Genomic DNA, 25,886 nt, shown 5'->3' with positions numbered 1-25,886 from the left:
TAAGACTAAGCACCACCCCACGTATTAAGGCTGGACCAGGTGACCCAGAATTAGGAATAGGGTCCCAAAAGCCTGTAAAAGAGTCATAGACAGCCCCTGTTCCCACTGTTAGGAGTCCCACAAGAAGACCAAGCCCATGCAGGCTCCCTGGTTGTCGCTTCAGTCTCTGTGAGCCCCTGTGAGCCCAGGTTAGCTGGTTCTGTGAGTTTTCTTGTGGTGTCCTTGACTCCACTGGCTCCTACAATCCTTCCTCCCCCTCTTCTGCAGGGTTCCCTGAGCTCTGCCTGATGCTTGGCTGTGGGTCTTCATCTGTTTCCATCAGTTCCTAGCCGGATTCTTGCTTAAACTGGACAAGGTAAAAACAAGCACTAAAGTCCAAGAGTTAAGTTTAACTGAGAAAAGCCTCAGAGAAGCTTGAGTAGAGTTTGCCAAGGGGAGGGTCACTGTTAAAGCAACACTATGGAGATGCTAGAGATGTCAAGGGAACCTGATGCCCTATCCCAACTTTAGATATGTACATCTTATTTTTCCATAGGGGAGAATTTAATTCTGGTTAGCTGTTTTTGAATTATGCTTTTAAAAGCCCTAATCACATTAACTCATAGATGTTGATATAAATGTTGTCAGTGAATCTTGGGACTTGGCTTTCCAACTTACTTGTAAATCATTTAACTTGATTCTTCAACCCTCTGAGGCTTAGAGTTGGGCGGAAGAACAAGGGAGCTTGAAATGATCTTTTAGGAGGTTGGAATCTAGCTGACAGCTTGGATACTTACATGCTAATAGAACTTCAACCCCACATATGCTTGACCCATGGTATAAGGGATGGACTCTGTGCCCCTCTCCACCTGGGCACTGCCTGCGTCTACATCCCTTTCCAGTCTCTATTAAAAGAACTGGCTGCTGGTTAGGAGTCTGGGATGAGGATATGCTCCACAATAAAGAAATTGGTAAGACAGATTTTCTTCTGGACCATGAAAACAGTTGTAGGTAGCAACAAGGAAAAATGAGAATTAATAGTCAAGCATCAGGGTGTGTCTCAGAGGATTGAAAATTATGGAAAGAAAAGCATTAAGGGTGAGGAGGATTCTAGACAAACTGACTTAGAAGAATTGGCGCTGAAGCCAGCTGGGATGAAGTGAGGAAGGTGGCTCATGGGTCAGTGTTTAGATGGCTCATTGTCCCTAGCACCAGCCTCTGTCAGTGTTTGCGTGAGTTTGTTGACTTAGCTCAAAGGTGGAGGTAGTTCTTATAGTTTTAGGTTGTAGCCATTTTTTTTCTCACGTATATGGTAGCAGGTATCAATCCCAGACATGGGCATGCTAAACAAGCTACTACTGAGCTATAGTAGCCTCTGACCTATTTCTCAAAATTTTTGAGTAGTCTCTCTGGTGACTGGTCCCCTGTACTCTGTGCAGTGTGAAGCCATATGGATCATTTGCAAGGGTCACTGCTGCCAATGGACATGGAGTGCCCCTTGGCTTTGAGAAGGTGCTTCTCAGTTCATCCCCATTTCATGTTGAAGGGGATGCCAGCTCCTGTAACTATACCCTCTGTGTGCTAGCTTAGGATCTGCATCTCCTCTACGGGAGTCCTCACTCAATCGTTACCCCAGGATTATCCATCACCTCTTTATTATCTGGCACATCCCTGAGTCAACTGCCTAGGGCAAGACTGAGTGTGATGGCAGGGCTCAGAGGAGTCTCCTTTGTTTCCAAGAACAGAGGTGATGCTGAGGCGTCCAGGGAGAGCTGCCAAGCCAATAGATCGGTGTTTCCTGTCACCCTGATGGAGTTTTCCACCTGGATGGAAGGACAGGCAAGGCACATTATTATTCAGCTATCAGAAGAGGAAGAAGACAGTGCTTGATGACTAATTCTGCCTCATCTCTACAACACTCAGAAAACTAGAGCCTTCATCCTATAGAGACAGACACCATCCTACAGTCAGAAGCAGGAAGAGGGTGCAGCTGTGGACACTGAGCCTTTTAATAAAAAAATAACATGATTCAAGATTTCTTTAAAGATAATACTTAGAAGGCCACCTATAAACAATTAGTAACTGATAGATATTTTCATAATGTTTTCTAAAACAAACCAGCAAGTAGAGACAAACACAGACAGCAGGGCAGACTCGGGTGGAAAGTACAGACTGATCATATCAAACTAGGGAAATTCTATTTCTCTGTCATTATCGGCTGAGCTGCACCCTAGAAATTGTGCTGTTGTTCTAACCTCTAGTCACTCAGAATGTGATTTTGTTAGGAGATGGAGGCTGTAGAGAGGTAACAATATTAAAATGAGGTCTACAGCACAAGCCCTAGCCCACATGAGTGATGCCCTTATAGAAAGTGATGAGAACACAGACAGAAAGGAAAGACCATGTGTCTCTAGAAGCTCAGAAGTGGAGCTTCAGAGTGAGTCCAACCTTGCCGACATAATAAAAAACTACGCATGTGAAAGTCAGAGGACAATTTCGTGGAGTGAGATCCTGCCCTCTACCTTTACATGGGTTCCCAAGGATTGAATCTGGGTGACTAGGCCTGTATGAAAAGTACCTTTATTTGCTGAGCCACCTTGCCAGACTCTTGCAGACATCTTAATGTTAGAATTCCAGCCTCCAGGGCCACAAGAAGATCCATCTCTATTTAAATCATTCTGCCTGAGGTGCTTGCTCATGGAAGCCCTGGCAAATTAATATGTCTATCTGACTAGGAGTGTAAGTAAACTTCTGTTTTCCGTCTGACATCTTTTATATCAATGGGAGCATGTTATAATAGTATCTAGATACTTAGCACTTTCTCTGTGCCAGACATTGTTCCAGCGGCTTATGTATGTTTGCTCATTGAAATCATTGAGCAACTTCATTTAGTCCTTATCTGAAGATATGAAACTGGGGCATAGAGCAATAAAGCACCTTGCCCAAAGCTTCCAAAAGCTTCAGTGACAAGTGGAGGAGAGGATTGGAGGCTCAGCCCAAAGGTTCTCTCCCCCCAAAAAAAGACCCCCCAAATCAACAAACTTAGGTTCTCATTCAAAGAATCTCTCTCTCTTTAAACACAGGGTCCTGCTATACAGCCCAGTCTGGTCTTGAACTCATGACCCTTGTGCCTGCCCCTGTCTCCTGAAAGCTAGGATTACAGGCATATGCCACCAAACCCAGTTTCTGTGTTGGCACACATCTGCCTATTGAATCTGCTGTCAGAGTCACGTGGGATACCATGTTTAATCCTAGGCTTAAAAGTGTCTGTGTGGTTTTAGCAAGTAGTCTTCTGTCCCTTCTTAGGAACAGTAAGTGACTCATACCGAGGAGCGAAGGCATTTCCTCTTCCCTTCTAGGAGAGGTTAGTCTCTGTGTTTCTAAGCATTGAGAGGCCTTCCTTAGCTTTGAAGACACTTCCGCTCTGTTCATAACTGTAAATCCTTTTTGAGGAGCTTTGCCAGAAAGGACTTTAAAACTTTGGAGAGCAGAGAAACAAACTGACTATTTGCAGCCCAGTGTCAGGCAGGTTTAGGGCTGGAATGTTAAGAACTGTCTGGGTGGAGGAGACAGGATGATGGGGCCCTGGATCCTTGGCTATCCTTAAGAGCTCCCACCTGTGCCATGTAGCCTGGATAGACTAGGTCTGAATATTAAGATGGCGCCATGGGGGTTTCGGTAGAGTATCTGGGAGGAGGATCACTGGCAGCTCACTAGAGTGGACTGGGCAGCAGGAGAGGAGACTGTGCCTGTCCAATCTGCCTAAACTTTTGGGAGAACTGCTTGGAATCCTGACTTTGTGAGTTCCCATCCTCATGAGCTGCCCATCCCCCAGTGAGAAGCTTATTACTAAGTTCTCAAAGAATCCCCCCCCACACCCTGTTATTCTCAATCTTTTATTGTTATTCTAATTTGCAGATTACTTCAAACTTTTTCCTTATTTCTTCAATTGGATTTTCACATCTTTCATTTCCAGGGGCTCTCTTGGCTTTTTAAGAGTCTTCTTTTCTTTAAGAAAAAGTAACACAAAATATTTATTCTTGTTTCTGCAACACAATATTCTTTCTTACTTCTCTTAATATGTTTTTGGGTTTTTTTTGTTTGTTTTTTGGGGGTGGTGTGGGGGGATAGGAGTGATGGGAGCAGTTTTCTTTCTGAGTTTTCTTGTTCCTCTCAGCTCTCTTTGTGTGGGTCTTCACCTTCCATGTTCTAGGCACTTCTCTAGTGAAGGAAGAGAAAAAGCTCCTACAAAACATTATTGAATTCTGTATCTCTACAAATGTGAATTTGCCTTCTTTTCAAGTGAATATAGAAATTTATGAAGCTTGATCATTTAAAAAACTAAATTTCAAAGATTAAAAATATACAAACAACATTGTCTGACTATAATGCAGTAAAATCAGAGAATAATAACAGGGTTTTAATATCTAAAACTTCTTTTTTTCTTTATAATTTAAAAGGTATTCAAACACCTTTTTGGGAAAGGAGTAAATAAAAAATAAAATTGCAGAATTTCTTGGAAATGATAATAATGAAAATAAGACAAAATCTTTATGCCAAAGCAATTATTATAGGAAAGTTTGTGGCTTAAACACCTGACAATAAATGAAATGTAGTTATAAGTGAATTTAATATCCAAAATAAAAAAAAACAACAAAGTAGACCAAACAGAAGAAGAAACTAATAAATACAAAATTATAAATAATGATTTGAATAATAGAATTGTAGAAATAAATCCAAAAGCTCGATATTTAAAACATACAAACTATTAGCTAGTTAAGTTTTAAAAGAAAGAAAAAGCAAATATGCAAAAATAGACATGGCAGCATAAAAATAGAAAAAAAAGAACAAAAAATAGTTTGAATAATTCTATGTAAATAAATGTGACAGAAATAGGTATTTTAAGCAAGTATGACTTACTAAAATTGACCCAACAGTAGTGTTGCAGAATATTTATTTAACTATGCAAAGATGTGTTGCATTTGTTTAACTATGGAAAGATGTGTTGCTGTTTTACCTTGCATGCCTAAGGCATCTACTTGGTTTAATAAAAAACTGAATGGCCAATAGTAGGTGCAGGCAGGACTTCCAGGCAGGGAGAGTAAGTAGGAAGAGGAATTTAGGGAAAGGAGGAAAGAAAAAGAGATAGCAGGGAGACACCAGGGGCAAGCCAGACACAGAGGAAGCAGGAAGTAGGACATACAGAATGAAAGGTAAAAAGCCCTGAGGCAAAACGTAGATGAATAGAAACAGGTTAAAGTAAGTTAAAAAAAACAAAAAACAAAAAACTAGTGGGACAGGGTAAGGCCAAGCATTCATAATTAATAATAAGTCTCCATGTTTTTATTAGGGAACTGGCTAGCTGTCCAAAGAAAAGACCAACTACCAGTAGAGACAAAGTCTTTACAAATTTCTGCAGCAGAAATAAATAATTTGCCTCCACAAAAGCAAAGGAACAAGAAGTATGCACATGACACCTCCCAAATCAACATTTTAGTAACTTCTCTGCAGACATAATGAACAAAACAGGATCTCAAGTTGTTTCTTATCACGGTATGACACAAAGTTGGAGGCATCAGCCAATGGCATTTGCAGAGAATGTGTTTATATGTCTTAAGCAGTGATCATACCTAGGGACCACTGGAGGTTTGGAAGGAAAACTTACATGACCACTAATTAGTAAGGTTTTGTCTTTATTTGTAAAATTTATAGTTTTATCAAATTAACACATAAAAGGCCAGGTGTGCAAGGAGCAGAGTCACCCTGCTATCTGGTGAAGATCTACATTGGTGCAGATAATTATCTCCTTTTTGAGTTTGCTTTTTGTTTTTGAGACAGGGTCTCTCTAGGTAGCCCTGGATGTTCTGGAACTTGCTATATAGATCAGGCTGGCTTCAAACTCACATTGCTCTACCTGCCTCCACCTCTCCAGTGCTGGGATTAAAGGCATATGCCACCACACTGGGAGTTAGCTATCTTCTTAATGGATCTTTACTTGGTGGAGAGTAGAAATAAAGAGCCTGTGCCTCCTCTTATTAATTTTTTAAACATGTATTTATTTATTGTGTGTTTGTGTGTGTGTGTGTGTGTGTGTTTACTATGCATTTTCAAGTCGCAGTGCGAATGTTGAGAGCAGAGGACAACTTGTAGAAGTCAGTTCTCTTATTCTATCATGTAGCTTTCAGAGATTGAACTCAGGTCACCAGCTTGTCAGGCTGGGCAGTGAATGCCTTTCCAGGCTGAGCTGTCTCACCAGCCTAATTCTTCCTTTATAGGGGGACACTGATGGCTCCATGAGGGTCTCATGATCTTATTCATTCATAATTTGTGAAGACCCGTACTCTAAAGAGGCTCACGGGGGAAGGACTTCAGTATATTTATTTTGAGGAGATGCATTCCTCTAGTATATAACATATAGATATCTTCTGTCCTTCTTCTGTTCTGACAGAAAAATTTATAGTGAAATTGCATGATATGCTCACCAACTCTTCTCTAGACTCAACATCACACTGATCTCTACAATTTATTCTTCTCTATTTCCCCTCATCCCCATTAGCCCCTACCAGACTTAATGCACACATTCTGGCTTATCTTGCTATTTGAAAGCTATAGTTTTTGTTTAAATATTTTTTTTAACATTTATTTATTATGTGTGTAGGCACACATGTGCCATGGCACATGTACATGGAAGCCAGAAAATAACATATAGGGGTCATTTCTCTCCTTTTACTATGTGATTTCTGGGAGGAAACTCAGGTTGCCCGGCTTGGTGGTAAGTTACTTTACCTACTGAGTTGGCCCAACCATCATTGTTCATTCCAGTTGTTAACCAGCAGCTCCATGCTACAACCCTGCAAAATCACCTGGTTCTCCATCTCTGCTCTGACAGGACTCAGTATACTGAAAAAAGCACAAGGGAGGTTGATCGAAGCATGCGCAGCCCTGTCATTGCAGTTTGCACCATCTACCTCTGACTTTTCACCATCAGTCCTTCCTCCCAGCTCACGGACTTGAGTCATACCCTGGCTCACTCAGCTGTTCCTTACTGGTCAAAGGTTGACACAGTTGTGATATTTTTCCACATGACATGGGACACTTAGTCCCTTAGACCTTTGTGTCTTACCAGCCCTTCAAGGGTTGGAGAGTTATCTCCACCAGCATGGCTGGTTGTGGCAGAGGTATTCAAGTCATGTGGTTCTCCATGTTTGATCCCTACAGCAGCACTCTGAGAATCTGACAAAAACGCAAATGCCTGTGCCCCACCCCAGGCATGCTGAATTTGAGATTCTAGGGCTGGTGGCCAGCAATCTGTGTTATTTGGATTCTTAGGCATGCTAAAATGTGTGAACCAAATGCCCATCTTGGTCTGCCTTCTTACCCTTGACCTCAAGTATATATAGCCTTTAGCTCCTCAGGTGTCAGCCTTTTTAGTCTTTTTCTATACATAATTCTAAAATGGTGTTTAACTATGTTTTCTTAGATTTTTCTATTTGGCATCCTAACAAATGGTGAGCATTGTTTACACTTCCCTTGTAACCCAGCTTTCATGAGCACGTAAAAAAAATCCTATGACAGCCTCCAGCCAATCATAAGTCTACAAATACAATCACCTCTTTGTCTAACTTTCACAAACCAAGCTTGTATTCTCCCTGATCTAAATAACCCATGGTTAGTTATCAAACAACTGGAGAGGTGTCTGTGGTTTAAAGTTCTCTGACATTATCCACACTCGCCATTCCCAAGATATTCCTACTTCTCTCTGATCATTTCCCACATAAATCACAATAAAAGCTTTTGTCTGGATTTTCCCTCCACTCCCAACCAAACCTGATGCTTCTGCATATGCCCCTGCATGACATAGGCATTCCATCTTTCATGAAATGTAAGCAATAAAAATCTTCTTTCAACACATTGACCTCTCTGTGTCATCACAGCCATCTCGCAAATTAAAATCGTGTGGGAATAAATTGAAACAAGTGCCTAATAGAAATAGAAGCGATGTGACAATCGAGGAAGTGAGAAAATTGGGACAAAGACAAAATAGGAATGCAGAAAATTAGATGAAGCCTGGAAAAATTCATATGCATCATGCATTCAGGAAGACTCCTGCTTCTGTAGAAGAAAGGGAAGTAGTGACTTAGCACTTCAAACTGCCAGAGAAAACACACAGTTACCTCAAACGTTCAGGGAGTCACAAGACCACAGCCAGGTTGTCTAGAGCAGCAAAGATCTTCCTGGAGGGGGGAACTGAGGATCACCCTACCCTTCCCAGATTCTTTATGGAGACTGTTGAAAGTGGAGCGTTTTGCTCAGCTCCCAGGGACAGGCTGTGGAGAGCCACTTCTGTCCCATCTCTCAATTTAGATTGTAGCACAAACTCCAAAGCACATTTAGTAACCTCATCTCGTGAATGATGTGCTTGAATGGGGGTATTTCAGGGCTCTGGGTCAGGTGTTTCCTTACCTAATGATTTCCTTCATCTTAAAAGAAATGTACCACATGTAGACCTAGTCTTTTTCAGCATTTTAAATCAGCACATTATCATCCACATAGTTACATCTCCCTACCACTATTCAATTGACCAATTAAAGAGACAAGTAATAATGAAGCACATAAAAAGGAGACTTATTCAATATGGCCACTTAGGGGAGAGGAGGAAGCAAAGTGGTCCAGTGATCACCAAGTCTACCTTCAGGAGTATTGACAAGAGGTTTAAGTTCAAATGAGGGCAAGAGATAGTCGTCATTTGAGCAGAACTGCCTAGTTAAGGTTTTCTTGCCCAGCACTGACCTATCAGTGTCTCAGGTCACTCAAATCTATTCCGCAAAATGGTCTGAGAATTTGTCAGAACTGCGTGAAATCCTGGGAGGCAAGTCCCTCCTCTGGATGGCACTAGGCCTTCAGGGTTGTTTCCATTTCTCCAGGATGGGATGCCTCAAAAGTTTTTAATTCTTTGGAGTATAATGTTTCAACAGTCTGGTGGCCAAAGGGAGGGGCACAAGTGTCTCCTCCTAGCTTAACAGGGTGGTTACCTCAGTGGTCTGGAGGAGAAGTGATTTTTCAAGTTCTCTTGCAGTGTTATTAATTTCAGTTGAGCTGTTGGGGCTCGCAAGCAGAACAAGCAGTCTAGGACCAGATAAAGAGCACCTTCAATGATTTTAATAGACAGCCAGCTACCACAGGCTTGCACAGTGACTCTCATGGACTGGTCCAACCATCTACGACTGAGGGAGAGATGGCTTATGGAAGATAGAAGCCCCAAAGGAAGTGGGGAACTGGTCCTGGCAAATGGAATTTAGATCCACGGCATCATAGGATAGCTTGAGTTCTCAGCTCTCAGTGTCTTATCTCAATCTCAGCCAGATTCAGTATGCTTGGCAGAGGCCAAAACAAAATGTAGACAGGGGAGGATGGGAAGTCATGCTTGCTCCCGTGTTCAGATCACTTCTATCAGTCTGGAGAGGGAGCTGACAGGATTGGTCGTGGTCAAGCAGCAAATCTGAACCTAGCGGGCCATCGCGAGGTGGTCAGCCATGAAACCTAAGTGAAAGGTTAACCTCAGCAAAGACCTGAGTCAGGGGCCAAAGGAGCAAGGTCAGTGGAACGGGGCGGAGCCTGGGAACGGCTGGCAAGAGAGTGGGGCGGGCCCGGAGGCGGGGCCTAGCCCGGTGAGGCTCGCGCCTGCGCACGGACTTCCCGGGGGGCGGGTCTACGCACGCGTAGTGCGCGGGCCCTGGAGGGCGGAGTCCAGGCGGGCGCCGGCCAAGGGAGGGGGCGCGGCGTCCGTGAAGTCCTGCGCTCCCTCAGGCCGTGGAGGCGATGCTGGCTGCTGCGGGGCGGGCGGCTGGGCGGACGGGGATGTGACGGGTCTGCCCCTCGCCTCTCTTCCATCCTCGGGCCTGCAGGTCGCTGGGCGACCCGCAGCCGGGCCGCGGCCGAGGAGGCAGCGCGACCTCCGCACGGTGAGAGCCGGGGGTCAGGGATCCGGGTCGCGGGGCGCCCGAAGGTGCCCGGCTCGGGGGCGCGGCGCGGGCGGGTGGAGGGCCGGGCGTCCTTGGCCGTCCGCGCTCTGGGGCGACCCTCGGAGCCCCCTCTCCCGAGCCGCCTGCCGTGCAGCGGGCAGGCCGGACGCCCCTGCCCGGCGGTGCTGTGACGGGAATAGGGGCCGCGGGACGCCGGGGCTGTAGCCTCCCTGCACCGGGAAATCAGGGCGAGGCTGAGAAGCCCTAGGATTTCAAAGCCAGGATGCTTGTGTTGGAAAGGGAAAGTACCTGACAGCCCGGGATGAGTAGGTTTTTTTTTTTGTTTGTTTTTTTTAAATCACTGAGTCAAAACAAAGACACGCCCTAAAACAGGTCTTGAAAAAGAACTTTGGTATATTATACCGTATCTATAGGTTCAGGTGCCTTTTCCCCCTCCTCTCTCTCTTTCTCATTTTCTGACGTCTATTTTTATGCAGTTTTAAATGTACCTACTTTCTTGACAAAGTAAAGGGAGGGGGTATTTATTTGAGATGGTCGCTGGTGCTAAAACCTGACATTGGATTTCAATAATTGCAAATTCATCTCTGCTGCTACCTAGCCAATTAGACTTGCTGATTGTAGAGTAGGCCTTGGCAGTGGAAATTACTGGCACACAGACTCTTTGCCGTCCCAGATTGGAATGTCCTGTTTCACTTAGAGAAGCCAGGTATAGGTGCATGCTTTTAATCCCAGCATTCAGGAATCAGAGGCAGGTCAATTTCTGAGTTCCAAGCTAGCCTGGTCTACATAGCAAGCTTGAGGCTAGCCTTAATTTTTTTGATGGAGAACATTAAGTACCAATATATATGTATTTAGATAGTTGATTAACATATTGTCATTTAGACTAAAAACACTTTAATCACATTTAATTTGCAAGGTAAGCACAAGATATGTCTTATAATGTGTAGTCTATAATTGGTAAGGATGTAAACATTGATGGTGTTTGCACGGATTCAGTCAGTCTTCTTTCCAGACTTTCTTGATGTTTGTGTCTCTTAATTTGTTAAAGCACGTTGCTCTTATATGGTGGTTTCGTTCTTGTTCTGAACAACATTGACCTCAATCTCTAGGTTAAAAATACTTCCATCCCTTAACGTGTAATTTGTATTGTTTCTTTAATATGCCATAAGAAGAAAGAGCCATCCTGAGAGTAGGAACTTTTTACGTTACCTTTCCTCAGGTAGAAGTTTCTGCTTGTTGCCTCATTGCTTTGACTGTGTTGGGGGAAGAAGAGAATTTTAATGTCACGCTTAGAAGCCCTTCAGTGACATCACAGTCTGTGTTGGGGAAATCCAGTCTTTCCCAATTTCTGGAGCTTATCTCCATTCTCATTTCATCTACAAGTATGCATGTCCTCTCCATGCGGCTATTTGCAGTTCACAGAAGATGAAACCTTCCTCTGTTCCCTCTGTCCAGAGTTGTCTTCCCAGTAAACGTTTTGCTCTTATAACCTCACGAAAGTATTGAATTTGAGTCTTGTCCACGTGTCTCCCATCTTTTTTTCACAGATCCAGTAGTGCCATTCCATTGTGCACTTAGTGTTTTGTCGATTGGAAGTTCATGGTTTGCTTAAATATATCTCCCTCAGACTTTTGAGTTCTTTTGAAGTTTGCTGGTGCAGCACATACTGCTAAAATCTATTTACTGAATGCATTTTGAGGAAAGGGTCCAGGCTTGAATGCAGATTTAAGATAAGTGAAATATGTTTAGACTGTCTTTCAGTACCAGAAAACTTAGAAAAGAATACCATTTATTACTTTTTAAAAATGATTTATTTATTTTTTATTTTATGCATTTTGCCTGCATGTATGTCTGTGTGCAGGTGTCAGAATCCTTGGAACTGTAATTACAGACTGAGCTGCCATGTGGGTGCTGGGAATTGAACCAGGATCCTCTGGAAGAGGAGTCATTGCTCTTAACTGCTGAGCTCTCTCTCCAGCCACAACATTACTACTTTTATTTAAGGATGAAGTAAAAATTGATACTGGTTAGGGATGACATCCTGGTTATGATGGAAAAAAGTCAATTTTCTTCAAGATGGAGGAATGAGAAGATCATGGCCAGTAAGGGTTGGTCTAGAACTTTATTTTGAGGTTCAGTGATTTGCCCGCAGTCCTATGGATAGAAAGGGACAGAGTTGGGAATACAATCTAAGTCTTTTGACCATTTTTTGGTTCACTTTTACTTGCCTTTATCCTAATTCTAAATCCAAATTTTTTAAAAATTACATTTATTGTGTGTGTGTTCACGTTCACACATACTCGTGCTCCTGTGCCAGAGTGTGTGTGTATTATGATGTGTGTGGAGGTCAGTTGGAGGAGTGGGTTCCCTTTCACCAGCATGTGAATGCTGGGGATAGAGCTTTGTCAGGCTGGCAAGCAACACCTTAATCCACTGAGCCATCTTGTCCCCTCCTCCCCTTTAAAGAGTTTCACCATAACCTAGGCTAGCCCAGAACTCTATGGGTTGCTTAGCTCAGGCTGACCTCAGATCTCTGCAGCTCCTGTTTTCGCTTTCTGAGTGTTAGGATAAGAGAAATAAGCCTTCAATGCCTAGCCTCTAATTCTTAGTAGAGGTTTTACCATCATGGTGAGGTATGAGAGAGGTGGATATTTATTAGAGGACTATATTAGTAGATATTGAAGTTGAAAGATTTCACAGATTGTTTGGTTTAGTGCTAAAACTTTTTCGTTTTGAACTATCAGAGCCTGAAAAAGCAAGTAGCTTGCCTCTGTGTCCATTCGACCTCTATGTTGCAGCTCCTGACTTTATGTTTGTGTGTTTCTCACTGCTCTGTGGAGAAGTCTGCTTGTGCTTCCCTCCTCCTCTGAGTCCTCAGCTGCCACTCCTAGGGACCTAAAGCCCTTGAGTGCCTAAGAAACGTGATACCTCATTTGGGAAAATGGGAGAAACTGGGCCCTTACCACTCCACTGGGCTGCAGCTTGCAATTTGGTGTTGGGTGCCTCTGGTCACCATATGGAGATCCTGCACAGTTCCTTCTGATGGTGAAGTGAGATTTCGATATAATTGGGTGACAGCCTGGTAATAGCATAGCTAAAATTACATGTGTAGCTTGCATGTTGTGAGAAAAGCTGCTCTGATTGCTCCTGTGATAGTTTTTTAGTGACAAAAAATGATTATTGTAGATTTATGTTTCTAAAAAGTCGGTTTTTAACTATGTGCTTAGTATAATGGGCCTGACCAGTTCCAAAAGGCATTTTGTTTTACAAATGGTCAAAGAAATAAAATCAAAAGAAATTATTCCTTGTTTCTTGTTAGTTCCATATAATTTTATATCATTGATTGATTGGTGTGTAAATGTAATCTTTAACCTGTATTTTCATATTTGATAGGTTTTCTTTTTTCAGTTTTTATACCTTGGGTTATTATACAGTGTTATAGAGAATAGTTACTTATTTCTAAGTGGACATGTAAGTTGCTTATTTTGTAAGTAGTGCAGTTAGTATTTAGGTGTTCTGGATGGCCTTACTAGAATGCTACTCCCAGTCCTGTTCAGGATTCTACAGTTACTATATTGCCACATATTCATCATCTTTTTTTCCTGTAGGCTAAAGACCCATGGGAGGAATTACAGTATCAGAGGATATGAAGGTTTTGTCAGTTTTAAAAGCTCTTGCTAGATTTACTTTAGAAAGATTTGTATTTCTTCCAGCAGAATTCAGTTGACTAATTTTGTCAATACTTCCATGGCCTTTTGTTTTGAGTTTATCTTAAAAAAATGAAGGTAAGAGTACTTTCTGTCTTAACAGTTAAAGAAATATGCAGGTTTTATTTCAGTTTTATTTTCTTCTCTTTATGAATAGGTTGTCCTTGTCCACAAATTCACTGTACTATTCTTATTAGCCTTAACACTGAAATATTATTTTTGTTCCTCTTTATATTTATTTATTAAGACAGAGTGTCATGAAACCTAGGCTAACCTTGAATCCTGGTCCTTCTTACTCTACCTTCCATGAATTATAGGCATGTATCAACATACCTGACTTATTTTTTAGTACTAAAGACTTGGTAGCTTTTTAAAATTTTATTAGAATCATTGACTTTAAAAAATACTTTGTAATTTTGTCTTTTAATTGTGTATGATGGTACCCCACCATCTGAAGTATTGTGTTATTTAGCTTCTAGAGCTGTCCTCCTATCTCAGGCCCCCTTAGGCCGGAATTATAGGCATGAGCCATATTTCTGTTTGGTGCTTATTTTTGAAAGATGAATTATGGGAACAAGTATTAATTAATACTTAATAACATTTGGTAGGATGCTTCTCAACTCTTTAGCCTTATAATCTTGAATACCTTAATGGTTTTTTGCTTATGTGAATTATAATTTTTGATATTTATCAAAGTATAAATATACATTTATTTTTGATTGCTTAAAGTAACAAATCTGTAATATATTAAAATTGTGATAAATTTTAAGCAACCCAAAGCCTTCATGAATGTAGTGTATTTGTTTAAGTTTTTGTTCAGGGTTGATCAGAAGGTCAGTTCTGATTTAACTTGAACTTAATTATTTAAAAGCTACAAATGAAAACCTTGTTAACTGTTATTTATTTATTTGGGGGAAGTGATATATTCTAGACAGATAAGATAGCCCAGTACAATAGTTATCAGATATATTTCACTAATACCTGACATTTCAGTCTTTACTACTACTCATTGGCCACCTAGAAGTATCGTGTTATGGGTGACATATAAAGGGATCTGCTGAAGATAATGTAGGTAGCTTTAACAAGCAATGGGATAGCACCTGGTCAGTCTTCTCTTTAAAAGGCCCTGTTCCAAATGTGTATTATCTTATTGCTGTGCTAAAGATTGGACTTCCTCTTCTGGGCATTTGAAAGATATATTTTTTAAAATCAAACCAGTAGTTCCTGACAGGTGAAGTTTTTCTTCTGTTTGCCTTTTTGTGTTGACTAGTAGTTTAATTTGAATATGGCTGGAGGGTCATCTTTGAGGATTTGTTGGTCTTAAAAATACCCTATGATATCTTTTAGGGAGATGGCTGATGTAACAATGTAGAAATATATTAAGCTGTGTTTCTTGTAGAAGGTAATTGAAATAGATCCTATGTGAAATAAAGTCTGAACTCTGAGGGAGAAGTGGAGATTGCAGGTATTTCTTGAGAGGTAAAAGACAGTGAGTAACCCTTTGTAAGAGGGTGGGTATGTGGAGTGGTGATTTGGAAAGAACTGAGATTGGAGTGGGCTCATGGTGCTTTGTTGTGTTTTTCCCCATTGCTCTGTGATATATTGTACCTAATCTTGTGGTACATCTAACCCCTGTCTGATCGTGTGCTTGTCAGTGATAAGGGCTGAGTAGGAAGTATGAGTGAATACTGGATAACATGACACTGGAAGAAGGAAGAGACTTGTGGGAAATAAATCATCCACTTCAAAGGAGTGACCGAGAAAGCAAGCCCTGGAATATGACAGCCATAGGAGCATTGAGGGAACCACAAGTGAGGAAGCCCAAGGATATATTAGCACACTCTGCATTGGAATGCTGTCCCAGGGTATAGTTAGTTCTGGTTGATGTGCCCTAACGTGACAGTTTCTATTGGTACTTACAGCCCTCCCACCCCCATATTTTCTCAGCATTCTGTGGCTTCCTGTCTCTTTTGGTTTCTAACTTTGATTGCCAGGGTGCTTGCTGATGCTGGAGTGTGACTCAGCCTATTAAGAGATCAGCCAGTCAGAATGCTCCTTTCTTTTTGAGTGCATTGACCAGTCAGAAAATGTTATGTGTAGTCTTTGAGCTTAGCTCTTGTGTAGTGAGTTAGTTGCTTTATGCCTCAGAGTGAATCTTTTTAGAGATTTCTGGTTGCTTAAATTGAGTCCTGGAGCTATGAGGAGGTAGAGGATTATTAAAAGCTATACCCATGAGAACTTCCCCCCCCTATTTTTCTTTGTTGATTAGTAGCTTAATTAGAATATGAGGGGATCATCTTTGAGGATTATTTGCCTTAAAAATGGCACCAGTTGTTGCAAATAATCAAGAATCTGTGTTTTTTCTTTGTATGAGCACATAAAATGTGTTGGAGACTGCTTTAAGTTTACTTGGTCAATTCCTAACCTTTTTTTTTGAGGTGGGGTCTACTTGTAGTCCTGCCTGGCCTGGAACTCAGCGATCCACTTACCTCTGCTTCTTGCTTGGTGAAGCAGAAGCATGGTGGTCCATAGTTTCTGTTTTTATGTTAGGCATTGAAAAGGCCAGATGATGCCTCATATGTTACTAGACATTTTCTATTTCCCATTTTTCTCCACTCTTTAAAATGAAAAAAGAAGAACAATTTCTAATCCTATGGTTTTGGATTGCCTGCCTCCCCGCCTAGCCACCTCCCCACACTAAGATATCATAATCTCTTGATGAGTGAGCTGGTAGTATACACTAGGGACAACAAAGAGGCAGCCATCAACGGTTCTTTGACTAGTTCTTGTCATCATATTAATGATATTTGGTTGCAGCCTGAGTGCTTTGTGGAAATTTGAGAGCTTTCTCAGACCATTATGTCTTGGCAGCCAGTGTTAGGGTTGAAAGTTCCAGTTTTCTCAGAAGACCACAGCTTAGAAAAGCAGGAACTATTCATAACAGCTCTTAAGTGTGTAGAATGGGGTTGGTGTTATTTTGGACAGAGTTGGTAGGCCAGCTTACAGGAAACAATCAGGTGGTATTTCTTGTCAAGGGATGGAGAAGCAGAGAAGGCCATTTTTCTTTTTTTTTCTTTGCCCTCCCCACTTTCTGCTTCATCATAGTGTAGAATTGTTAACCCTTATTTTTGTCCTTAGCTAGAGTTAGGTACTTTTGTGAGTGTACTGTCTTGCGGTCAGTGTTTCTCCAGGACTCGAGAACTTGATTTCTTTAATCCTGGCTTTAAAAACAGACCAAGTCCAAATGGAATCAGTCATCACCTTTGAAGGTAGGTGAGCACTTGCTTGGCATAGTACAACATGGTACTTTTTGGAGCTTACATACAAGTGAGACAATACAAAGAAAATAAGTGTATATGTAGTATCTCAGCTGCTACAGTCCTGTGGAGAAAGGTAAAGCAGATTGAGGTGGAAAGAGCATGGGTGGGCATAGTGCTGTTTTTTACAGGATGATTAGGCAAGGCTCTCTCTAATCAGAACTGATTCCTGAGCAGAGATTTTTAAGTAAAAGTGTGCTCTGTACAAACTCTAGAAGAGAAAACATTTTTTTATAATTAACATTTTTTAAATTTAGTTTTTTAGTGTGGTATGGCAGGTGCTTATTTTCATGTGTGTGTATGTTGTATGTATTTGTGTGTGGAGGCCAGAGGTGGGGTGTTGAGTATCTTTCTTAGTTGATCTCCACCTTGCTTTTGAGGGAGGGTCTTTTGTTGAACCTGGAACTCATTGGTTCAGCAAGACTAGCTGGCCAGTGCGCTCTAGGGATCCTATTGTCTCTACCTGCCAGCACTAGTATTACAGATACTTGTTACTGTGCCTAGCTTCTTATGAGGGTGCTGTGGATCTGAATTCAAGTCCTCATGCTTATACAGAAAGTGCTTTAGTGACTGAGCCACCTTCCCATTCCTTAGCGAAGAGAACAGTTGATAAACATGGAACAGGGGTGCAGAGATCCTCTGCTGTATGCTTAGTCTCTTTTCAGAGTGACGGGTATGTTAGTGGAGGCATTGAAGGGAATGATTGGCAGAAAGTGATGTCTGCTAGGTGTGTTGAGTTGGGGGAGTCAGACCACATGTGGTTGTGTAGACCCTAAAAATTCAAAGCCAGTGTAGAATTTCGACTGTATTTGCTTTGCTGGAGATTAAATTTAGCTACCCCCCCCCCAGTTGCAAACTACTGCGCTCCACCCTCAGCTTTGCTTATTTTAAATGGTTTTCTTTGCTGCTAAGTAGAGAATGTCAGCATTAGGGATGAATGAGATCATTTAGCCAGCTGCAACTGTAAATCTCATTGGGTGATGGCATTGATTTTAGACAGGAGTTGAGAGAAGTATTATATTCTGCATACATTTTGAATGCAGAGGCAACGATTTGATGATGGATTGGATATGGCCTGAAAAACTGGAATCGAGTTGACATTGATAAGACTGCATAAGAAGCAGGTTTTAGGGGGAAATAATGAGTTTAATTTTGGATATGCCAAGTTAGCAGTGGAGAAACTGCAGATATCTGGGTATATTTGTGTCTGCAGTTCTAAGCTAGAGATACAAGTTTTCAGTGATTGGCAGATAATGTTTAATGCCCTTAGAACTGATTAATATAGGTTAGGGAGTGAGTGTGGCTGGGGAAGTCCAGAGATATTCCTTGAGATCTTAGAATGCTGAGAGATAGAGACAAACACACAGATACACAAGTACATATGCACACATTCACACACATACATTTGAAAGCAGGAAGTAAGTGGTTCCAGGACAACCAGGGCTATGCAGACACATGCTATCTCAAAAAACCAAAAAAGGAAAAACAAAACAAAACAACAAAACAAATGGAAATGGTGTCCATTAATTCAAATGAAAAGTTTTATAAGGGAGGAGAATGTAGTTGTTTGTTTTTTATTCTTTGACTCTTTTACTCTTTTGGGGGTCCTCCAGCCAGCTCCCAAGTAAATCACACATAGAGACTTATTATTACTTATAAATACCCAACATTAGCTTGGCTTGTTTCTGGCCAGTTTTTCCTAACTTAAATTATCCTGTCTATCTTTTGCCTCTGGGCTTTTATCTGTCTTTATTCTGTATACTTTTCTTTACTTTTTACTCTGTGGCTTGCTGTGTAGCGGGGTGACTGGTCCCTGATATCCTCCCCTTGTTCTTTGCTTCTTCTTTTTCTCTGTCTGTTTATTCTCTCTGCCTGCCAGCCCCACCTATATTTTCTCTTGCCTTGCTATTGGCTGTTCAGCTCTTTAGTAGACCAGTCAGGTGTTTTAGACAGGAAAGTAACACAGTTTCACAGAATTAAACAAATGCAACAAAAGAATGCAACACATCTTTGTATCATTTAACAAATGTTCCACAGCATAAACAAATGTAACATACTGTAAAATAATATTCTACAACATTTCTCCCTTTTTGTCTAAATAAAAATGTGTTTTTAACTTTTAACATAGTAAAACAACATATAACAAAAACAATTATCAAGCAAAAATTACGTTTACATTATTCAGTCCATTTGTATTAGGAAACTCAGAGAAAATACTCCATTATCTTAGTGAATCCAGAGTTTTACACTTAATTTGCTTTCTATCATAACTAAGGAAAACTGCAACTATAACTATCTAGTCTTCAATTCCATCAAAGTCCCTCAAAGGGATGTACTATTACCTAACAAAAGAGACATTTTGCTGCCTGGACAGTCACCCAGAGTTCCTTAGCAGTATTAGGGCATCCATCTTCATCCTACAGGCCCAGAGTATCGGGCAGTGAAGCAGGAAATTTGAAGAACTATCCTACCTTGTATTGGCAAAGTTTGTCAGTTGCTTTCCTCTGTGTCCTGAAAAAGGTCTGGCAAACTCTTTCCTGAAGCAGGAACCCTGAAGGATAGTCTCACCTTGTTTTGGCAAAGTTCAGCAGTCTATTTCCTGCGGGTCTTGCATGACCAGTTTATACAGCATACAGTCAGGAAGTCAAGGCAAAAGCAGTTTCTTGCCCAAATGTCTAATCTTGCCACTTTGAAAGCAAACTCCTATGCAGTTTCTTCGATGCCCATTTTCTATGAAGTAAATTGGTGCTGCCAGGAGCAGATATGTCTCATCATCATTAAAAGCCTCAAATTATTAAACTCTTAAATGCCATATTCTCTAGGTCTTTGAAGTTTTGAAGACCATGTATGATCTTGAAAACATGCCTAATGTGTTATCTACAAATTTGGTTGTTATAGATGATTAACTACTAACCTATGTTTCTTGATTATCCTAAATAGTTTATAATAATAGCTTTCAAAAATTAGAATTTTAGGTTACATTTTTAAATGAGCTACATAGGTACAATACCTTAAACAAGTGTAGAAACATATACATATATGTATATGTAATAAAAGGTAACTAAATTTGTATCAACATACCAAAATTCATGCCAATATCAAATATCTGAGATTAATTGTTGTCTTTTTATCCTATATTACTATATTCCCCTAAATGATAACAGACATCTATAAACCACAAAATAACCAAAGACCACCCATACCCCTCAACTCTTGGGAATGTGGGCATTGTTTTCTCTAGACTGCTTCTTTTTGTCTCTGGGAAAAGGCATTTTTAGGGGTCCCTGAGAAAATTTGAGATAATGGCCAAGTCCAGAGAAGACCAGCAGTAACCTTTGTTGATATATATCACCTGTCAAGATTCAGGAGGTCTCCCTTGATCAAACCTGATCCATATTAACCCTGAAGGAATCCACAGCCTCTAGTCTCCTGTGGGAACAAAACTCCAAAGCATTTTTGATTTCCATTTGACAAATACATTTTTTGACTTCTTTTTTAAAGTTAAAGATAGCTCTAGGTTGGTTTAATTTTGCAGTCCTGTTCACAATCCCATGTCTCCTAGCAGCTGTCGTTTGCTCATCAGCATTAAAAAAATTCAAAATCAACAATACTATATAGGATCCAGATTACCTGTGTATTTCCCATCTTTATGTGGCTTTTTTCTTTTATATTACTTTTACTCTCTCTTTAAAGACTTTATTTTTTTAAAAGCTATTTCTTTCTGTGACTGTCTATACCCATTTTCTTTCTTAAGCCTACACACATTATAAAACACACTGGAACCTGTTTCATAGCACAAATTTCTAAAAGGTCTTATTAATAAAAACAAATCTGGAGCCAGGTATTGGGGTGAATGCTGAATGATCAGAGAACCAGAACAAGCCACATTCAACCTCACCTTGCCAATTAGTCAGCTGATCTTGTTTCCTCAGACTGAAAGCCTCTGAATCCTCATCTGAATGGATCTAAGCTGAACTGCTGCTAAAAGCTTATAAAAGGCTCTAGTTCCTGGTCCTCACTCCTTATATACCTTTCTGCTTCCTGCCATCATTTCCTGGGATTAAAGGCGTGTGTCACCATGCCTGGCTGTTTCCAGTGTGGCTTTGAACTCACTGAGATCCAGATGGATCTCTGCCTCCGGAATGCTAGAATTAAAGGTGTGTGCTCCACTATTTTCTGGCCTCTATGTCTGCTTAGTGGCTGTTCTGTTCTCTGACCCCAGATAAGTTTATTAGGGTGCACAATATATTAGGGAACACAGTATCACCACACTGTTTAGAGGTTTTTTACATCTGTACCTCTTTTACTACATATCTTTTAGCCTTTTTTGACTGCATGGGCAAACTTTAGACTGCTGAGCTAGACCTGGTTCCTCCTAGTGGCCCTCGGCTGGCTCCCTGCTTTGGGGTTGTGAAAGCTAAGTCAAAAGCTTATGGCCTGGTGGGAGGTGCATGACCAGGAACTGCATTCATCCATCCTAGCTATAGGAATGTGGTATCTACATTGCCACAACTGTGTTTTCTGTTTGTTTTTTTGTTTTTGGTTACTTAGCTTGCTGTTTCTATTTAGCACTGAACAGCAATGCCTCTTAAAGGAGTCATGTCCCTTTTCTTTTTCTTTTTCTTTTTTATTTCTAGCTTTCTCAGGCCCTATTTGGAAATATGGGCCCACATTGAAACACCAAAATATAGTTGCTTGTTTTTTTTTCTCTTTTACTTTTTTAAGGCCTACCATCCAGCTTCCAATTAAATCACACACAGTCTTATTATTACTTATAAAAGCCTGGCCTTAGCTTGACTTGTTTGTAGCCAACTTTTCTTAACTTAAATTACCCATCTACCTTTTGCCTCTGGGCTTTTCCCTTTTCTTCTGTAATCTTACTTTCATTCTTACTCTGTGGCTGGCTGGCTGCTAGCCTTTTCTTTTCTCACTCTTTGATCTCACTTGCTCCTTTTTCTCTTATTTATTCTCTCTGCCTGCCAGCCCCGCCTATCCTTTCTCCTGCCTTGCTATTGGCCATTCAGCTCTTTAGTAGACCAATCAGATGTTTTAGACACGCAAAGTAACACAGCTTCACAGAGTTAAACAAATGCAACATAAAAGAATGCAACACACCTTTGTATCATTAAACGGATGTTCCACAGCATAAACAAATGTAACACACCTTAAAATAGTATTCCACATAGGAGGGAGTGATCAGCTATGTCAGATTAATGCATAATTGATGATTGTTAGGTTTAACTGTTAGGTTTATGGGGAAGTGGTTGAGGTAAAACTTGATTTGACTGGTGTGGAGTTAGTTGGCATAGAGTAATCCAATACAGCAGGGTAGATAGTTTTGTAAAGGAATTTGTTAATCAGTGAACTTGAAAAAGTAGCAGTGGAAGCTTGTAGAATCAAGCAATTGTTGACTTAAAAAATATAGATATTTTATAGTAAGTTTGTATATACACTTAAATTATATACAGTTAATGGAGTGATCCAATAGAGGAAAAAATGCAAGAGCCATTTCTTTGAGGCTCATATGAAATTAATTTAAGCACTCTAGCTCCATCATCACTACACTTGATCTTAGCCGAAGGGCTGAGAAGCGAACCAGCACTACTTTTATCATTGCTAGGTCATTATGGTGGGAAAGGCATGCCCACCAATATGCTGCATGGCATATTATGTCGCTTAGGAAATAGATTCGGGCTAGAAGCTCGGCTGGGCTGTTAATCTCACGGCCCACCTCTTCAGTTAGATACCATCTCTGAAATGTTCCACAGCCTTTCAAAGTAGCACCACTAGTAGGGACAAGTGATAAAATGTATGAGCCTGCAAGTGTGAGGGACATTTTATATCTACACTGTAACATATGTCCATGTGTATTTCCTTTTTTTTTTATTCAGATAAACACAATGGCTAGTTAGCTGAGAGATAGGTGGATGAACACACCCCATTATTTTATTTTCTAATAGAGGATTGATGAATTATCATCAGTTTATAATTGTAGTGTCTATACACAGGTGATCATATTTTAATAAGTAAATAGGGAATGAGTTTTGTAGCCTCATATTTACTGACTTTATTTAGCAGTTCTGCTCATTGTTTGTCCTGTTGTAGATACTAAAGATTTGGTAATCTGATGTGGTAGTTTTACTCTGAGGTATCTCTTAAAAAAGGAATAAAATTAAAAACTAAAACAACAAAATTTAATTGATGTATAAATGGTTTATGTTGTAGAGGAACATGTAGTGGCTTTTCTCTCCCCCACTTTTTTCCTAGTATCTCTGACATATAACTGTGTGTGATTATTGAGATTATACCTGAGATGAACTCAGAAACTCTGTCCCGTGTATGTATTCCATTCAGCACTTTATAGCCTTCTGTGGTTTCTTGTTTAAGTAGTCAGCACTCTGCTGGAGCAGCTTCCACTTGCTTCCTAGTGTTCTCATTGGGCCAGTCTCCACCTTTCCTCCCTTAGCACTGACCCATGTTCTTGAATTTAGGATTTCTGAACCTAAGCAGGTCCTATTTACTGAGTCTTCTGTGGCTCCTTGTCTGCAGAAGTTACTTTTCCTTCTATTATGCGTCTTATACATTTCGTGCCCACACAAGCTTTAGGGATGAATGACCATTTTCTTGTGAGTTCTAATGTTTTTCATTTTAGGATTGTAAGATAAATACAGAAAATCTTCGTATGAGCTTCCTTCTTTGCTTATTGTCTGTTGTGGTTCCAGGACAATGAGACATTTACATGGACATGCTTTTGCACATGCTAGTCTTCATTTTTTTAAGCAATCCTTCAGCATCTTAATACGCATTAAATTGCTTCCTCTTTTTGTTTTTGAGACAGGATCTCACAATGTAGTTAATGTTAACCTTGATTACACCATCTGGAGTTACAGGCATCTTTCCAGGAAAGTTTGCTTTCCTGACTGGTCTCTGTTAGCTCCAGTATAGATACTCGGTGGATTTTTGTTCATTTTATAACTAAGTAAAATATCAATATTGATCTAGTTTTGATTGACACATTTAGTTGGACATTTATATAATTTAGTTTGTATGTAATACACTGAAATAAACAATTTGAATAACATTATTTGTGTGCACATGAGTGTGTGCGTGTGTTCCTGTGTGTTATAAGTGGGCAAGTATGTGTAGCTAGAGAGTTTTCTCTCCGGGTCCCGCCAAGCCCTGGCAGTCTGACAGCCCACTTATAAAATAAACACACAGATGCTTATATTATTTAAACTGCTTGGCCATTAGCTCAGGCCTTTCATTGTCTAGCTCTTACTCTTATATTCAGCCCATTTCTATTAATCTATACTTTGCCACGTGGCTCGTGGCTTACTGGTACCTTACATCTTCCTTGTCCTGGTGGCGGCTGCAGGCAGTCTCCCCCTCTGCCTTCCTGTTCCCTCAATTCTCCTTTCTGTTAGTCCCGCCTATACTTCCTGTCTGGCTACTGGCCAATCAGTGTTTTATTTATAAAGAGCGATATCCACAGCAAGTATGTGCCACAGTGTATGTGTAGGTCAGATGGCTTCTGATAACTGATCCTTCCCTTTGACTCTGGGTTCTAGGGATGGAATTCAGGTGGTCAGACTTGCACAGAAAGTGCTTCTACATGCTGAGCCATCTCTGGCTGAAATAACATTCTTAAAGACAGTTATACATCTTAGGGAGCGAATTCTATGTTTAAGTATTCTTGTCAGCAAATAGTAAGATTTACTGGAAATTTCATTATGTATGTCACATCTGTTTGTGTTTGAGATTTTCCTTTGGCTGTTCTCATTCATATTCATTCTTTTCCCCCTTTATATTTCTAAAGATATTGTCCTTAGTCATCTTCCACTCTGAAATTCAGTCTGTCTTCAAACTCATTCCATAAACGTGATCTACCTCCTAAAAGCTTCATTAGTGCTTGTCACCATTATGTAGGTCACTCAGATTTCTTTGCTGTCTGCTCTGTCTGATAGAGTTATTGTACTTCATTAGAATTCACCGGACAATTTTTTGGCAACCTGTTGTGGTCTTGCCTTGTTAGTACTAGTAACGAGAGGCAGAAAAAGGAGACGGTCACATCCACAGATGATTGTGATACCATGTATGAACCACAGTAAACAGAGTCATGGTGCAACATCTAGGGCACTGTGGGAAGACAGGAAACAGCCAAAGTGTGTTTGCTACACACCACTCGCACAACCTTTAACAGCATATAGATCTCCTACAGTTCACTTGAAGTCTGACAGTGTCTGCCTGCAGGCAGCATCAGATCCCACCAGATGAAGTTTTAGCTTTCTAAGACTTCTATTTCAGACGCCCATGACAAGTACCCCTTTTTGGCCTGTGCTTATGACTGACAGGTTTTACCTGACTCCCTCTTGGAGTTTATTTAATTTGCTTATAGATGCTATAAAGGACATTACAAAAGATGTAGATGAATAGCCAGATGACTAGGGCAAGCACATAGATAGCGGCTCATGGCCTTAATGCTCTTTTTGGGCATACCTCTCTTTAAGCAGCTCTTCATGTTCAACACTCCAGAAGCTTGCTGAACTGTGTCCCCTGTGTTTTTATGGCAGTGTCATAATGTGGGGACAGTTGATTACATTGTTGGCCTTTGGTGATCAGCTTGGCCTTCAGCTCCTCTCTGGAAGCTTAGGGATAGAGCTGAAAGTCTAACGTCTAATCATGCCTTGGTCATTTTAGTGACTCAGCTCCTGTCCTGAGGTTATATAAGGGCACAGTCTCCCCATTAGCACACAAAGGAAGTACTCATCGCATCAGTGGAAATTCTAGGGGCTTTAAGAGCTGTCTGCCAGGAACTCGGGGCAGAGACCAGTTATGTGTCTCTCATTACACCATAATGTCTCGGGCATCTTGGGTAGTGAGTATCTTTCACATATTTTTCG

General features: G+C 40.7%; 1 protein-coding gene across 4 annotated transcripts in view; it reads left to right on the top strand.

Annotated features, from left to right (window-relative positions):
• The first annotated feature begins 9,727 nt into the window (after nucleotides 1-9,727).
• The window catches only part of Ccser2 (coiled-coil serine rich protein 2), a 132,804-nt gene continuing 116,645 nt past the window's right edge, over nucleotides 9,728-25,886 (top strand). The window contains exon 1 of one of the 4 annotated variants that reach the window (XM_059274157.1): nucleotides 9,728-9,941. The gene's annotated coding sequence lies outside the window, so the exon portion shown is untranslated. The remainder of the gene's footprint in view (nucleotides 9,942-25,886) is intronic. The other 3 variants (XM_059274156.1, XM_059274155.1, XM_059274154.1) reach the window with 3 other exon arrangements.

This window comes from Peromyscus eremicus, chromosome 9, assembly GCF_949786415.1.
Source record: "Peromyscus eremicus chromosome 9, PerEre_H2_v1, whole genome shotgun sequence".
Classification (NCBI taxonomy): Eukaryota; Metazoa; Chordata; class Mammalia; order Rodentia; family Cricetidae; genus Peromyscus; species Peromyscus eremicus.
The sequence above is the reverse complement of the archived record's forward strand: the minus strand, read 5'-3'. Positions and strand labels throughout refer to the sequence as shown.